Source organism: Cherax quadricarinatus, chromosome 17 (genome assembly GCF_038502225.1).
Source record: "Cherax quadricarinatus isolate ZL_2023a chromosome 17, ASM3850222v1, whole genome shotgun sequence".
In the NCBI taxonomy this organism is placed as follows: Eukaryota; Metazoa; Arthropoda; class Malacostraca; order Decapoda; family Parastacidae; genus Cherax; species Cherax quadricarinatus.
The window spans coordinates 14,914,701-14,929,700 of NC_091308.1; the positions used below are offsets into that span (position 1 = coordinate 14,914,701).

The window sequence follows — 15,000 nt, forward strand, 5'->3', positions numbered from 1 at the left end:
TATATATATATATATATATATATATATATATATATATATATATATATATATATATATATATATATATATATATATATATATATGTCGTGCCGAATATGAAAAACTGGTCAATTAGCAAGAACTCATATAAAATTAAGTCCTTTCTGAAATTTTCTCTTATACGTTTAAAGATATATTTTTTTCATTAATGTTGATGTAAAAATTTATAATTTTGCACCAAAAGGAACTTAGAAAACTTACCTAACCTTATATATATATGTATATATATATATATATATATATATATATATATATATATATATATATATATATATATATATATATATATATATATATATTTATATGTATATATATATATATATATATATATATATATATATATATATATATATATATATATATATATATATATATATATATATATATATAATTATATGTCGTGCCGAATAAGTAAAACTGGTCAATTAGCAAGAACTCATTTAAAATTAAGTCCATTCTAAACTTTTCTCTTATACGTTTAAAGATATGTTTTTTTCATTAATGTTATGTAAAACTTTATAATTTTGCACCAAAAGGAACTTAGAAAACTTACCTAACCTTATTATAATAAGCGCAATTTATTTTAGCCTAACCCAACTAAATATATTTTAGATAAGTTTACAATAATTTAATACTAAACAAACACAGTGAAATATATTTTTCTCGATAGGTTCAGAATTATTTTGGCGAAATTATTGCATACACACATTTTCGCTTGTCCTGTATGGCAAGATGAGCGTTGCTATTTAAGCCAAGATCGCAAGTTCTGCCTATTCGGCACGACATATATATATATATATATATATATATATATATATATATATATATATATATATATATATATATATATATATATATATATATATATATATATACTGGACAAACAATAATTTTTAAAATTTCTAATTTCTTGGGTAGAATAGTTTGTTGGTGGGTTGTGCGAAGGACCTGTCCAGTTGGGCCGGCGCGCATCAGGTGTTTAACTGTTGTGGGATCTGATAGTGAGGTGTTGGCCAGACCCCTTATATACCTTCCATGGATGCTTTACTTTCATAGTTCCTTGATAATGTGAGAAGTCACGAAAGCGCTTGGAATTTCTCTATTCTTTCACAGTGGTTGTTTTGCATATTCTGAAATCACCTGTTTACTGTCATCTTATTGCATATATATATATATATATATATATATATATATATATATATATATATATATATATATATATATATATATATATATATACATATACTTGCGCAAGGAATTCGCGAGAGCATGCGAAATATACACAAACACTGATCTCTGGCTGAGGGAGACTCGAACCTACGAACCTTAGGACAAGGTACGCAGTGCTTTACCAATCTACCCACACTGGACAATACCTTGGCGTGTAGCATGCGCTACACGTTTGATCCAAGGCAGCCAGCTTTCAGGGAGAAGGCTTACAGCTTTTCATCTCATCCCCTGCATGCATCAGCCTTACTAGAGATTTGAACAATGCAAGAAATTCGCGAGATCATGCGAAATATACACAAACACTGATCTCTGGCTGAGGGAGACTCGAACCTACGAACCTTGGGACAAGGTATGCAGTGCTTTACCAATCTACCCACACTGGACCAATACCTTGGCGTGTAGCATGCGCTACACGTTAGATCCAAGGCAGCCAGCTTTCAGGGAGAAGGCTTACAGCTTTTCATCTCATCCCCTGCATGCATTAGCCTTACTAGAGATTTGAAGAATGCAAGGAATTCGCGAAAGCATGCGAAATATATATAAACACTGATCTCTGGCTGAGGGAGACTCGAACCTACGAACTTTAGGACAAGATACGCAGTGCTTTACCAATCTACCCACACCGGACAATACCTTGGCGTGTAACATACGCTACACGTTTGATCCAAGGCAGCCAGCTTTCAGGGAGAAGGCTTACAGCTTTTCATCTCAACCCCTGCATGCATCAGCCTTCCTATTCTGCCGAATAGGCAGAACTTGCGATCTTGGCTTAAATAGCAACGCTCATCTTGCCATATAAGACAAGTGAAAATTTGTGTATGCAATAATTTCGCCAAAATCATTCTGAACCTAACGAAAAAAATATATTTCACTGTGTTTGTTTAGTATTAAATTACTGTAAACAAATCTAAAATATATATAGTTGGGTTAGGCTAAAATAAATTGTTCTTATTGTAATAAGGTTAGGTAAGTTTTCTAAGATTCTTTTGGTGCAAAATTAGGATTTTTTACATTAACATTAATGAAAAAAAATATATCTTTAAACGCACAAGAGAAAATTTCCGAAAGGACTTAATTTTAAATGAGTTCTTGCTAATTGACAAATTTTACATACTCGGCACGACATATATATATATATATATATATATATATATATATATATATATATATATATATATATATATATATATATATATATATATATATATATATATATATATATATATATATATATATATATATATATATATATATATACTGAAGGTAGTAGGTTGGTAGACAGCAACCGCCCAGGGAGGTACTACCGTCCTGCCAAGTGAGTGTAAAACGTAAGCCTGTATTTGTTTTACACGATGGTAGGATTGCTGGTGTTTTTTCTGTCTCATAAACATGCAAGGTTTCAGGTACGTCTTGCTACTTCTGCTTACACTTAGGTCACACTACACATACATGTACAAGCATATGTATACACACCCCTCTGGGTTTTCTTCTATTTTCTTACTAGCTCTTGTTCTTGTTTATTTCCTCTTATCTCCATGGGGAAGTGGAACAGAATTCTTCCTCCGTAAGCTATGCGTGTTGTAAGAGGCGACTAAAATGCCAGGAGCAAGGGGCTAGTAACCCCTTCTCCTGTATATATTACTAAATGTGAAAGGAGAAACTTTTGTTTTTCCTTTTGGGCCACCCCGCCTCGGTGGGATACGGCCGGTGTGTTGAAAGAATATATATATATATATATATATATATATATATATATATATATATATATGTATGTATATATATATATATATAATATATATGTATATATAATATATATATATATATATATATATATATATATATATATATATATATAATATATATATATATATATATATATATATATATATATCTCAGAATTTAGCTACAAAAAGCTACTTTAGTTTTAGAGAAGTTAAGGTGAGGTTTGTACGTTACTTTTTATCCAAAAATAAAAATATTTTTTTCATTGTTAATGAAAAAATATTAATAAATCTATTGATTGAGGGGGATTAAGTAGGTCAAGTCATGGCGGTTTGTCTCTTCTCGATCGTGTGGACTCCTTAACACTGTGACCGTCGCTCGTACCTTTTCCTCTATGTTTCTTATCTTCCATATGGGTTACCTTTCTCTCAGCTTTTTTTCTTTGTAAATGAACTTATCCCGGAACAGAAGTGTCCGGCTTTACCGACTAGTGCTCTCTGTTACCCTTTCTTGGATGTTTCTGATAGTCCTGTTGCTGCTATCACATTCCTTCCTGTGAAAAGCGATCGAAGGGTGAGAGGTTATGTGAAAGGCAGATAACAAGAGACCCTTACGGTCCATGACGATACTATCTGTTCGGTAACTTACCAAACTACCCCTTACCTAAACCAACCACCTCCACTGGACTGTTGATACACTTCACCGTTCCATTTCCCTTAGCATCTGTGCTCCAGTACACTCTTGTGTTTTCCCACCAGCTCCAGTGTCCCTATTCCACCATTATATTCATCGTTTCTCAACATATGCTTCACCAAATCGTCCCAACATCCACAGAAAAAGAAGCTTACATCTCTTGTATTCTTAGTCCCAACTTCTGTACTCTTAGCCCCAACCTCTGTACTCTTAGCCCCAACCTCTGTACTCTTAGCCGCAACCTCTGTACTCTTAGCCCCAATCTCTGTACTCTTAGCCCCAACCTCTGTACTCTTAGCCCCAACCTCTGTACTCTTAGCCTCAACCTCTGTACTCTTAGCCCCAACCTCTGTACTCTTAGCCTCAACCTCTGTACTCTTAGCCTCAACCTCTGTACTCTTAGCCTCAACCTCTGTACTCTTAGCCTCAACCTCTGTACTCTTAGCCTCAACCTCTGTACACTTAGCCCCAACCTCTGTACTCTCAGTACACAAACCGCACATGGCAGACTGAAACTTATGACGACATTTCGGTCATAAATTTAAATTTTCTATGTGTGAGTTATTTGTGTATTATTTCAGTCACGATATTGAGTCTCATTATTCTCACAGTTCTCTCAGCTTTTGATTTCTCACTCTCATTCTTCTTGCACATTCCCTACTCCCCTCCCCCCTCCTCCTCCACTCCTCTTTAGTTCTCTACCCAATACCATTATATCTAACTTTCCTATACATACCCAATACCCACTTTATTATTCTTACGATATATAGTGGGATGCGTTAAAGCGTGAGTCATATAGCACCTGTTGAATAGGAGGTAATCAAGTTTGATCCAAGGAAAGAGAGGGTAGCCTCGGTTCAGTGGTCCAAGAGCCCTTCACCACCAGTATCAAGGAACACTGAAGTATATACAGCTCTGCCTGTATATACTTAAACTATGGTTAAGTATACACACTTTTCGGTGTGCATTCTTCAAGATACACACTCGTTGTATATACATACTACAATATACTGTACATACCTCTCCGTATATATAGTTAAAGATATACACCACTCGGTGTATACAAACTGAGAGATGCACATCTCGGTGTGATCAATATAATGAAGAACGGAAGAGAATATTACGATAACACCCCACTGGGAAGCGAATGAACTTAACAGTTATCGATGTCCCTAAATGTATTGTCTTTCCTAAGGGGTACACTTTTAATCAGTTTTTTTTACACAATTTAACGTAGGGTTTCGAAAATATACAAATCCTTCATCATCATCAATTGGCGAGAGACAATTTGGCCTTCGAAAAACTACTTCGGCAGTATTTAATAACAATTGTTCAAGTAACAAACATCATAATGGTTTCGACTTGTACTTACAAACAGCCAGTTTTCAGAAAATGTCAACGATGTTCAAAATTTTAGACAATTTACATTGTAGTGAGATTTAAACAGTCAAAACTGACTCACGAAATCGTAATAACACGACTGTAGAATCAAAACTCTTGAACAAAATTATCTATCTCTCAAACCTATGTAAACTGACACTAATATTTATGATAAATATTCTATTGCACCTGATGATAAAAGTCATACATCTGGAATGCGAAGTTGACGAGGGCCGTATCTGAGAATAATATTTTTGGCGTATGGCTGAAATTGGTTGACTTAGCGTCTCATCACATGCACATTATGCCTGGATGCAATAAACAGAGGACGAGTCTCCAGACACAATACAGTACAGAGCGACACATAAGAAACATAAGAACTGGCCATCAAAGTAACAACAGAGTAGAGTATCATAAGGCGCTATTATTGGACAGGTAGCTGATTAACAGAGCACGAGGAGGACGTGACCTCGCAGTAATGAAAGGATTGGTTTTCGATTGCTTCTGATTGATTCAAAGCCTGCAATTTCAGTCAAAGATTTGAACACAACATTATGGGAAAATATTTCTCGTAAGCGCTGTGTGTCAAATGTGACAGCATCAAAGGCCCTAAAAGGTGAGCTTTTAAATGTAAAAATATCCCGGAATGTTCCCCTGAATATAAATTCACAAAATTCTCATTTCATATACGTGGCACGACTTCAAAAACATCGAATTTATACAGAAAAGACCAGTTATAACCCTTATACATAACATATGTACTGTAGAGCACCTATGGAAGAGCCAATACAAGACATATGGGATTGGTGTACTATGAAATTAACACGTGTTAGCAAAGAGATACTCAGTAATTATATGATATCACTAAATGCAATACTTGGGGATGAAGAGTGTTGACACTAAAAGCAGCACTAAAACTCCGAATACAGCATCGTGGAATACTGTTGTGATATTGCATTTGCAAGACGAGGGGATGGGGAAATATATCTTTTGAGACTACAAGCAGAAGCTTTCCATCGATCTCGTAATATCTTCGTTAGAAGTACTTACTCCTGAATTAACACTACCAACTACACACATAACAAATGAGAACTAGTGAAATGTACGGCAAAGAAGAACAGTCGGAATCAACGCAGCTTAATATTTCTTCTTGCTTTCATCTATAAATTAATCAATACAATATCATGTTATTTTGAATTTGTAAAAAGAAATATATAAACGTTTTTGCTCGTTCTTGTACCATGACTGTTGCATTTGCTGTTTTTTTCCAAATTGTTGTTTGTCTTATTAAAGTGGTGAATGATCATTTTCTTGCATTTAATTGTCCACCATATTTGACCTTTGTCTCAGTAACATGATGATCCACTACCTGATGATGGTCACTGCCTTACCGACGATAATTACCAAAGATTGTTCATATGATTCTGTTAAAATGGCTCTAGAAGATGGCTCTAGGAAGAATGTAAAAAACACAACTTTGCTATGATATAACTAGATAGAATATTTGTGACACTAGTTAGAACACTTCTGACACTAGTTAGAACACATTTGACATTAGTTCGAACACCCTTGACACTAGTTAGAACACCTTTGACATTAGTTAGAACACCTTTGACACTAGTCAGAACATATTTGACACTAGGTAGAGCATTTGTGACACTAGTTAGAACACTTGTGACACTAGTTAGAACATTTGTGACATTAGGTAAAATATTTGTGACACTAATTAGAACACTTGTGACACTAGGTAGAACAATTCTGTTATTAGATAAAACAACTGTCAGTAGCTAGAACAAAAGTTTTCACAGATTACCAAATATGATTAAAAAAAAAATCCTCATCCTACGGATATTTGTATTGAATCTGAGAAAAATCTTAGTCCATAGCTTAAGAGGGGGAGCCAAGAGTTGAGCCTCGACACACACACACACACACACACACACACACACACACACACACACACACACGGGACCAAGAGCTGTGACTCGACCTCTGCAACCACAAATAAGTGAGTTCACACACACAAAACACATTTAAAAACTAAGGCACTAAAAAAACGCGAACCGTATTTTTAACGAAATATTAAATTCCCAGAAGTTCTTGCTAATTGATGTTATGTGCAGTGTCTCAGATATTTATAATGAACACAAGAATAAATTTTCAGGAAGAAATTGTAAAAGCACCTTATTTTTCTTATTCATTTGTGAAAACATTATTTTTTTGCCTTGATATAATGAAGAGGGCATCCAAGTGGCGCGTTATGTAGCGTCTTGTGTACTGAACCGTATTGCATGGCCTTTTAGGTTCATAGGAAAGCGTGTAGAGAACCACTCAAAGTCTGACCCAGGGAATAGAAAGATAGTTTTAATTCCTTGGATCAAGAGCTAGTCACCAATTTGTATAGTAATTCTGTCATTGTAATGAGTAGTAACAGTGTTGGCAAGTGGGAGGAGACAGCTGATTACACTATCGTTGCCTCCGAATTATTTTAATTTTAAATTTCCTATTCTCATAATTAGTAATTATGTTTTTAAAACTGCAATTGCAAACCCTTGAAATGCAAATGTAAATAAGTTTTCAAAGCATCATTCCTGGAGTCATTTAAAGGATAAACAGTTGTAATAGTATATTGGGGACCCAGTGTATGGCATCTCTTATTAGTTCATGTGTCCGGGATTGCTGGCTGGTATCAGGGAGGTCGACGCCTGAGTGAGTGTGTGAGCTGCGCCAGTCTCTAGACTCTTGTGTTTGATGAACCAGGCAGGTCACCAGGCAGGTCACCAGGGGTCACGCTCATCATAATCATCCAGCCAGCCTCCACTTACTTATAACACCAACCAGTAAGTTCTTGTGTGTTGTGTTGCTTTGTTTCTTTCCCTAAGTTACTATTTAGTAAGGCGTATATAAAAAAAGCCACTTATATGCATATATGAGGGTGGTAGCGGGAAAAAAATACTCGGCCAGTTCCGGGGAGAAACTTCAAGGTTTTCCCTGAAATATGTTTATTCTCTCCTCCTAGGCTATGGGTCCCAAGTTAGTACTTGAGATGTTTTAAGCATACCTACATACAATCATGCATGCTATATTAAACTCTCTTTATTTTTATTTTTTATTAGCTTTTCGTATATATATATATATTTTTTTTTTTTTTTTTTTTTTTATTATCACACCGGCCGATTCCCACCAAGGCAGGGTGGCCCGAAAAAGAAAAACTTTCACCATCATTCACTCCATCACTGTCTTGCCAGAAGGGTGCTTTACACTACAGTTTTTAAACTGCAACATTAACACCCCTCCTTCAGAGTGCAGGCACTGTACTTCCCATCTCCAGGACTCAAGTCCGGCCTGCCGGTTTCCCTGAATCCCTTCATAAATGTTACTTTGCTCACACTCCAACAGCACGTCAAGTATTAAAAACCATTTGTCTCCATTCACTCCTATCAAACACGCTCACGCATGCCTGCTGGAAGTCCAAGCCCCTCGCACACAAAACCTCCTTTACCCCCTCCCTCCAACCTTTCCTAGGCCGACCCCTACCCCGCCTTCCTTCCACTACAGACTGATACACTCTTGAAATCATTCTGTTTCGCTCCATTCTCTCTACATGTCCGAACCACCTCAACAACCCTTCCTCAGCCCTCTGGACAACAGTTTTGGTAATCCCGCACCTCCTCCTAACTTCCAAACTACGAATTCTCTGCATTATATTCACACCACACATTGCCCTCAGACATGACATCTCCACTGCCTCCAGCCTTCTCCTCGCTGCAACATTCATCACCCACGCTTCACACCCATATAAGAGCGTTGGTAAAACTATACTCTCATACATTCCCCTCTTTGCCTCCAAGGACAAAGTTCTTTGTTTCCACAGACTCCTAAGTGCACCACTCACTCTTTTTCCCTCATCAATTCTATGATTCACCTCATCTTTCATAGACCCATCCGCTGACACGTCCACTCCCAAATATCTGAATACGTTCACCTCCTCCATACTCTCTCCCTCCAATCTGATATTCAATCTTTCATCACCTAATCTTTTTGTTATCCTCATAACCTTACTCTTTCCTGTATTCACCTTTAATTTTCTTCTTTTGCACACCCTACCAAATTCATCCACCAATCTCTGCAACTTCTCTTCAGAATCTCCCAAGAGCACAGTGTCATCAGCAAAGAGCAGCTGTGACAACTCCCACTTTGTGTGTGATTCTTTATCTTTTAACTCCACGCCTCTTGCCAAAACCCTCGCATTTACTTCTCTTACAACCCCATCTATAAATATATTAAACAACCACGGTGACATCACACATCCTTGTCTAAGGCCTACTTTTACTGGGAAAAAAATTTCCCTCTTTCCTACATACTCTAACTTGAGCCTCACTATCCTCGTAAAAACTCTTCACTGCTTTCAGTAACCTACCTCCTACACCATACACTTGCAACATCTGCCACATTGCCCCCCTATCCACCCTGTCATACGCCTTTTCCAAATCCATAAATGCCACAAAGACCTCTTTAGCCTTATCTAAATACTGTTCACTTATATGTTTCACTGTAAACACCTGGTCCACACACCCCCTACCTTTCCTAAAGCCTCCTTGTTCATCTGCTATCCTATTCTCCGTCTTACTCTTAATTCTTTCAATTATAACTCTACCATACACTTTACCAGGTACACTCAACAGACTTATCCCCCTATAATTTTTGCACTCTCTTTTATCCCCTTTGCCTTTATACAAAGGAACTATGCATGCTCTCTGCCTGCCATATATATATATATATATATATATATATATATATATATATATATATATATATATATATATATATATATATATATATATATATATATATATATATATATATATATATATATATATATATATATATATATATATATATGCAATAAGATCACAGTAAACAGGTGATTTCAGAATATGCAAAACAACCACTCTGAAAGAATAGAGAAATTCCAAGCGCTTTCGTGACTACTCACATTATCAAGGAACTATGAAAGTAAAGCATCCAAGGAAGCTATATAAGGGGTCTGGCCAACACCTCACTATCAGATCCCACAACGATTAAACACCTGACGCGCGCCGACCCAACTTGGATAGGTCCTTTGCACAACTCACCCACAAACTATTCTACCCAAGAAAATTTAAAAATTATTATTTGTCCAGTGTATTATTAAATTCTTCCCAAATTCTATTAATTATAAATGGATCTAATTTATATAAACCAAAGGAAATATTCATATTATTGTCAAAACTGCTTTTTATGAATCAAGATTCAATTATATTCCTGTCGACCATGGACTTGCTTGATACTACTTTCTCAACTTTTTGAAAATCAATTGGATGGTTAAAATCTCTTGCATGAATAAATAGAGCATTGGAATCTTGTCCAGTTCTAATGCTATATTTATGTTGTTTTAATCTTAGTTCGAGATTTTTACCAGTTTGACCGTAATAAACTTTATCGCAAATTTTACAAGGAATCTTATAGACACATCCATCAGCATTTTGGGGGGAATTCTTTATCAAAAGTTTTTTACTGTATCAAGATTTTTGAATACAACTTTAATATTAAAAGTCTTAAGAAGAGAAGGCATATCAACCAAGTTTTCATGGTAAGGGAGAACCAACATATTTTTAGTTGAATAAGGCTGGTTGTCCCTTTTTGGATTGTAAAAAGTATTTCTAGCAACTTTAAAAGATTTATCAATTACATTTCTTGTGTATTTTAAATCATTACCTATTTCATAAATTTTTGATATTTCCTCATCTATGAATTCAGGACTACAAATTCGTGGAATTTCTCACTTCTTTCAGAGTGGTTGTTTTGCATATATATATATATATATATATATATATATATATATATATATATATATATATATATATATATATATATATATATATATATATATATATATATATATACATATATATATGGTGGGAATCGGCCGGTGTGATAATAAAAAAATAAAAAAAATATATATATATACATATATATATATATATTTATATATATATATATATATATATATATATATATATATATATATATATATATATATATATATATATATATATATATATATATATATATATATATATATATATGTCTTTTCTTTCAACACACCGGCCATATCCCACCGAGGCGGAGTGGCCCAAAAGGAAAAACGAAAGTTTCTCCTTTTACATTTAGTAATATATACAAGAGAAGAGGTTACTAGCCCCTTGCTCCCGGCATTTTAGTCGCCTCTTACAACACGCATGGTTTACGGAGGAAGAATTCTGTTCCACTTCCCCATGGAGACAAGAGGAAATAAACAAGAATAAGAACTAGAAAGGAAATAGAAGAAAACCCAGAGGGGTGTGTATATATATGCTTGTACATGTATGTGTAGTGTGACCTAAGTGTAAGTAGAAGTAGCAAGACGTACTTGAAATCTTGCATGTTCACGAGACAGAAAAAAGGACACCAGCAATCCTACCATCATGTAAAACAATTACAGGCTTTCGTTTACACTCACTTGGCAGGACGGTAGTACCTCCCTGGGCGGTTGCTGTCTACCAACCTACTACCTATATATATATATATATATATATATCTAGATATATATATATATATATATATATATATATATATATATATATATATATATATATATATATATATATATTAACAAGTCGGCCGTCTCCCACCGAGGCAGGGTGACCCAAAAAGAAAGAAAATCCCCAAAAAGAAAATACTTTCATCATCATTCAACTCTTTCACCTCACTCACACATAATCACTGTTTTTGCAGAGGTGCTCAGAACACAACAGCTTAGAAGCATATACGTATAAAGATACACAACATATCCCTCCAAACTATCAATATCGCGAACCCCTCCTTTAGAGTGCAGGCATTGTACTTCCCATTTCCAGGACTCAAGTCCGACTATATAAAAATAACCGGTTTCCCTGAATCCCTTCACTAAATATTACCCTGCTCACACTCCAACAGATCGTCAGGTCCCAAATACCATTCGTCTCCATTCACTCCCATCGAACACGCTCACGTACGCCTGCTGGAAGTCCAAGCCTCTCGCCCACCAAACCTCCCTTACCCCTTCCTTCCAACCTTTTCGAGGACGACCCCTACACCGCCTTCCTTCCCCTACAGATTTAAATGCTCTCCATGTCATTCTACTTTGATCCATTCTCTCTAAATGACCAAACCACCTCAACAAACTTTCTTCAGCTCTCGGACTAATACTTTTATTAACTCCACACCTTCTCCTAATTTCCACACTCCGAATTTTCTGCATAATATTTACACCACACATTGCCCTTAGACAGAACATCTCCACTGCCTCCAACCTCCTCCTCGCTGCTACATTCACAACACAAGCTTCACACCCATATAAGAGTGTTGGTACTACTATACTTTCATACATTCCCTTCTTTGCCTCCATAGATAATGTTTTTTGTCTCCACATATACCTCAACGCACCACTCACCTTTTTTCCCTCATCAATTCTATGATTAACCTCATCCTTCATAAATCCATCCGCCGACACGTCGACTCCCAAATATCTGAAAACATTCACTTCTTCTATACTCCTCCTCCCCAATTTGATATCCAGTTTTTCTTTATCTAAATCATTTGATACCCTCATCACCTTACTCTTTTCTGTGTTCACTTTCAACTTTCTACCTTTACACACATCCCCAAACTCGTCTACTAACCTTTGCAATTTTTCTTTAGAATCTCCCATAAGCACAGTATCATCAGCAAAAAGCAACTGTGTCAATTCCCATTTTGTGTTTGATTCCCCATAATTTAATCCCACCCCTCTGCCGATCACCCTAGCATTTACTACTTTTACAACCCCATCTATAAATATATTAAACAACCATGGTGACATTACACATCCCTGTCTAAGACCTACTTTTAACGGGAAGTAGTCTCCCTCTCTTCTACACACCCTAACCTGAGCCTCACTATCCTCATAAAAACTCTTTACAGCATTTAGTAACTTACCACCTATTCACTATACTTGCAACATCTGCTACATTGCTCCCTTATCCACTATCATATGCCTTTTCTAAATCCATAAATGCAATGAAAACTTCCCTACCTTTATCTAAATACTATTCACATATATGCTTCAATGTAAACACTTGATCTACACATCCCCTACCCACTCTTAAACCTCCTTGCTCATCTGCAATCCTACATTCTGTCTTACCTCTAATTCTTTCAATTATAACCCCTACCGTACACTTTTCCTGGTATACTCAGTATTCACACATATGCTTCAATGTAAACACTTGATCTACACATCCCCTACCCACTCTAAAACCTCCTTGCTCATCTGCAATCCTACATTCTGTCTTACCTCTAATTCTTTCAATTATAACCCTACCGTACACTTTTCCTGGTATACTCAGTAAACTTATTCCTCTTTAATTTTCACATTCTCTTTTGTTCCCCTTCCCTTTATATACAGGGACTATACATGCCCTCCGCCAATCTCTAGGTACATTCCCCTCTTTCATACATTTATTATACAAAAATGCCAACCACTCCAACACCATGTCCCCCCCTGCTTTTAACATTTCTGTCATGATCCCGTCAGTTCCAGCTGCTTTACCCCCTTTCATTCTACGTAATGCCTCACGCACTTCCCCCACACTCACATCGTGTTCTTCTTTACTCCTAAAAGATGGTATACCTCCCTGTCCAGTGCATGAAATTACCGCCTCCCTTTCTTCGTCGACATTTAAAAGTTCCTCAAAATATTCTTGCCATGTACCCAAAACCTCCATCTCCCCATCTACTAACTCACCTACTCTGTTTTTAACCGACAAATCCATTTGTTCTCTAGGCTTTCTTAACTTGTTTAACTCACTCCAATTTTTTTTCTTATTTTCATTAAAATTTCTTGACAGTGCCTCTCCCACTCTATCATTTGCTCTCCTTTTGCACTCTCTCACCACTCTCTTCACCTTTCTTTTACTCTCCATTTACTCTACTCTTATTATAACACTTCTGCTTTGTAAAAACCTCTCAAAAGCTAACTTTTTCTCTTTTATCACAACCTTTACTTCATCATTCCACTAATCACTCCTCTTTCCTCATGCACTCACCCTCCTATAACCACAAACTTCTGCCCCACATTCTAATACTGCATTTTTAAAACTATTCCAACCTTCTTCAACCCCCCCACTGCTTATACTTGCACCAGTCCACCTTTCTGCCAATAGTTGCTTATATCTCACCCGAACTTCCTCCTCCCTTAGTTTATACACTCTCACTTCCCTCTTACTTGTTGTTGCCATTTTCCTCTTTTCCCATCTACCTCTTACTCTAACTGTAGCTACAACTAAATAATGATCCAATATGTCAGTTGCCCTTTTATAAACGTTTTTTTTCTGATTATAATAATAATATAAACGTGTACATCCTGGAGCCTACCCATCAACCTTTTGTCCACCAATACATAATCTGACAAACTACTTTCATTACGTGCTATATCATACCTTGTATATTTATTTATTCTCTTCTTAAATGACTTAAATGATTTTAACATCTTTAGTTTTGATGTTACTTCCTTGTTTACGAAAGTTCCTGTTGATGATTTATTAAGTTTCTTATCTGAAGAACTCGTTAACTATGATTTACCATGGCCAGTTCCTACTATCATTAAACTTATTAAACTTTGCATTGTTGATGCAAAATTTGTATTTAATGATAAGTTTTACACTCAGAAGTTTGGTATGGCAATGGGAAATCCTCTTTCACCTGTTCTTAGTAACCTATACATGGAATTTTTTGAAACAAGGTTGCTTAACGCAATCCTCCCTAATAGAGCTAAATGGTTCAGATATGTTCATGATATTTTGTGTCTTATGCCCAAAAATGTAGATATACACCATT

At 35.8% G+C, this 15,000-nt stretch overlaps 1 protein-coding gene across 6 annotated transcripts in view; it reads left to right on the forward strand.

The window, feature by feature from the left end:
- LOC128686280 (notch homolog 2 N-terminal-like protein R) overlaps positions 1-15,000 on the forward strand; it is a 925,742-nt gene that overhangs the window by 703,917 nt on the left and 206,825 nt on the right. For 2 of the 6 annotated variants that reach the window (XM_070085810.1, XM_070085807.1), the window contains exon 1: positions 7,764-7,904. The exons of the other annotated variants lie outside the window; for them this stretch is intronic. The gene's annotated coding sequence lies outside the window, so the exon portion shown is untranslated. Of the gene's footprint in view, positions 1-7,763; positions 7,905-15,000 lie in introns of those variants that run through there. 6 annotated transcript variants of the gene reach the window in all.